The following is a 3,677-nucleotide window of genomic DNA, read 5'->3' as shown; positions in this document are numbered from 1 at the left end:
GGCACAGTCAAGAAGACCCCGTTGTCGTCACTCTCAAGCTCAAACCCAAGCTCATGCCTAAGCTCCACATAATCACTCCCAAAATCCATTATACTCTGCTCCTCCACCTTCATATCCAATATATAACACACAACCACATGTTCAACCCCAATCTTACCCACAGTGGAACACACCAACTTCTCAGAGTTGTCCTCTAATTCCACAAACATACCAAAACCCTTCTAGGCTTGATTTTTGATCCAATCCAAATGATGAAATAAGGCAGAAATTGAGAGATAGCTTCACACCAATTGGAGAGTCATATGCCATTTTATTTTAGAGATTAGTACAATAGGGCATGATCACTCCTCTCCTTGGGTGCACTCTTAATCGGGGTTCAAGAAATTTTAATCCTAATGTATGATGTACGTATCATTCTGATGCTCAGGGTCATAATATTGAAGATTTTTGAGATTTGAAAAGAAAAATTGAAAAGATAATTCAAGACGGATTAATTATGGCACAAAACATTGACAGTGAGGGAAGCTCTAGTCATGCTGATATACAAACTAATGGCTAAGTTGTCAAACTGAGCAATTGAGAAGTCACCTCTCTCCCTTCTAGGAAGAGGTCTGGCAGTTTGTTTTCTTTTCTTTTCTATTTTTTGAATTATTTCAAGATTGTAGTTCGGGATCTATCTTGTTTTTCCCTGTGTCATTTATGTTCAAGAATTTCCATCTTTTATTTCAACTAAATAAAGTGTCCCTTTCCCTTTGTGTTTTAAATATGTGTTTTTTTCTATTTACACATCACATTTTATGTTGATTCTAGTGTTATGACATGCCTGTGGAATTTTTAGTCGGATCTTAAAATACAGTTTAAGCATGAACATTGAATTAGAGGGTTAAAGTTAGAAAAAGAGAGCATATGAGAAAATAGACAGAGTGCTGAGGCATTTGGTGACAAGTTAAAGCCTTTTCTGAAAATTAAGGCAATTATTTTAAGAATCACTAGAATAACTCGTCCATTAATTGAAAGACATGTCTCAATTAGGTCAAAGAGTGGCTTTGTGATCCTATATCAAGAGGAACAAAAAGAAATCATCTCCACAAAAGCATGAATCATTCATTGTGAGGGATGCATAACAAAGGTGGAGTTGTATGCTGGACAAGTATAGAAGAAGAAGTGACACACATGTTCAGTTTAAGTTAGTGTTGTTAAAGTGTCACACATGATCTTTATCTCCCATTTTCCAATTGCATGTTATGTAATTTCATTCTCAAGGATTGATATGATGAAGACATTTTATTTTTCTATCCAAATATTGTGTCATCCTTTGTTTACCCCATTTGACCCTTAGGGTTATTTTCTTTTATATCCCTCTTTTGGAATCAAGATAGAGTCAGCAAAGTTCAAGAAAAAGTATCGAGTGAAAAAATAAATTTAGAAAAGTTTCAAAAAGAGACAAAAATATTTTCAAAAATAAAAAAAAGAAGAGTGTCAAGAAAATAGAGTTAGAAAAAAAAGAATCGCAAAGTGAAAAGAGAGAATAAAAGAAAAAAAAAGAGTGTCAAGAAAAATAGAGTTAGAAAATTTCAAAGAGAAAAAGAGTCCACAAAAGAAAAAATTAGAATCAAGCAAAAGAACAAGCTGCCAGAACTACGTGTGACCTGATTCTCCTCTCTCGGGGGTGAGATACGTAGGCTGCCCTAATCTGGGCTCGGTCCAACTAAATAAACAATTTAGAATTACCCAGTCAAAAAAAACTGGGGCATGAGTTAATCCTTATTTTTTGAGTCGATTCCAAAAGTTGTAAGTCCTATACCACTTCAAGTTTTGTTTGGGCCTCATGTCATCCCTGTTTCTAACCTTATCCAAAAGTCAAGTTAAAACCAAAGAAAGACCTTCAAATTAATCTTTGAGAATTCTAAGGCTAAGTATGCAATGGATATGATGATGCATTTTGGGTACTACTTGTCTTTCTTAGCATAAGAATTAGGAGAGAAATAAAAATGAGAGAGTTTTATTGGTGAAAACCCTCACAGGCACCGTAAAGCGATGGTAAGTTGAGAGAAATAAAAATGAGAGAGTCTTATTGGTGAAAACTTTCACGGGCACCATAAGGCAATGGTGAGTTGAGAGAAAGAAACAGGTTTGTTGGCGAAAACCCTTCAAGGCGCCACTAGCCGAATGAGGTTTCCGAATGAATTTGGCCTAAGGAAGCCACTCAGTTTCAAGGCCATTAACTTAACAACAATTGGTAGAAAGTTTGGATGAAAAGATCAAGATGCTTAATCCAAAATGCATGGCATAATCATTAGAGTTGACTGTCATTTTTTTAGATAAATTTTTTTGTTTCTTTGTTTCAAATGGGGACATTCATTGTCTTTCTTTCTTATTTTTATTTTTGTTTTATCTTTCTTGAGTTAGTTATCCGAATAAAAAAAATTTGTCATTCTTTTTTTTTCTTTCTTGTCTTTGAGTCAAATCTGTGTCAAAACAAGTGAGAAAAGATTTCAAAACTGGCTACCAACTTCTTTAATTGCACAAAGCAAGGCAAAAGCTAGCACATGAAAGAGACATGATTGTGAGCCAAAAAAAGGGCATGCAGAAAGTTTTGTCAACAGACAAGTCGAGGAACTCATGGAAATATCAAGGTTCAAAGGGTCTATCTGAGAAGCATGGCAAAGTAGAGATGTTGTGTTTGTTTCAGCCACTCTTAATAATCTGAGTTCGAGTCAATGATTCAGCAAGTCAAGGATATATGTTAATGATTGGAAGCAAGGTTAAATATGATGACGGCAAGAGCGTTTGTCGCGAAATCTAAAGCCACAAACCAGGCACCATGTTTTAAACTCATAAGTTTTCTTTGATGAAACATGAAACATATTACATTCAAAGTAAGGACTTCAAAGCATAAATATCAAGGGTTGTAATGCCTCACTTTAACAAATGCAGGAAGAAATGTTGCTTCATAGGTTTGATAGTCAGATCATGGTAAAAATTCATCATCTTATATCCCTCGAAGACACACTTTCTTGTCCAGGGATTTTAGTTTTCATTTGCTGGGTAATACACTTCTTAAATTAAACCTTCACTCCTAGAAGTTGTACCTTTTAGTCGAGTCATTCCCTTTGATTCCTATAAGATGTACCTTTTAGTCGAGTCATCTCCCTTGACCCCTAGAATACGTACCTTTTAGTCGAGTCCTTCCCTGTGATTCCTGTAAGACATATCTTTTAGTCGAGTCATTACCCTTGACCCCTAGAAGACGTATCTTTTAGTCGAGTCCTTCCCTATGATTCCTGTAAGACGTATCTTTTAGTCGAGTCATTCCCTTTGACCCCTAAAAGATGTACCTTTTAGTCGAGTCATTCCCTTTGATTCCTATAACACGTACCTTTTAGTCGAGTTATCTCATTTGATTCCTATAAGACGTACCTTTTAGTCAAGTCATTCCCTTTGGCCCCTAGAAGACGTACCTTTTAGTCGAGTTATCTCCTTTGATTCCTATAAGACGTACCTTTTAGTCGAGTCATTCCCCTTGACCCCTAGAAGACGTACCTTTTAGTTGAGTCGTTCCCCTTGATCCCCTAGAAGACGTACCTTTTAGCCTAGTCATTCCCTGTGATTTCTGTAAGACGTATCTTTTAGTCGAGTCATTCCCCTTGACCCCTAGAAGATGTACCTTTTAGTCG

Source organism: Capsicum annuum, chromosome 1 (genome assembly GCF_002878395.1).
Source record: "Capsicum annuum cultivar UCD-10X-F1 chromosome 1, UCD10Xv1.1, whole genome shotgun sequence".
Classification (NCBI taxonomy): domain Eukaryota; kingdom Viridiplantae; phylum Streptophyta; class Magnoliopsida; order Solanales; family Solanaceae; genus Capsicum; species Capsicum annuum.
The sequence above is the reverse complement of the archived record's forward strand: the minus strand, read 5'-3'. Positions refer to the sequence as shown.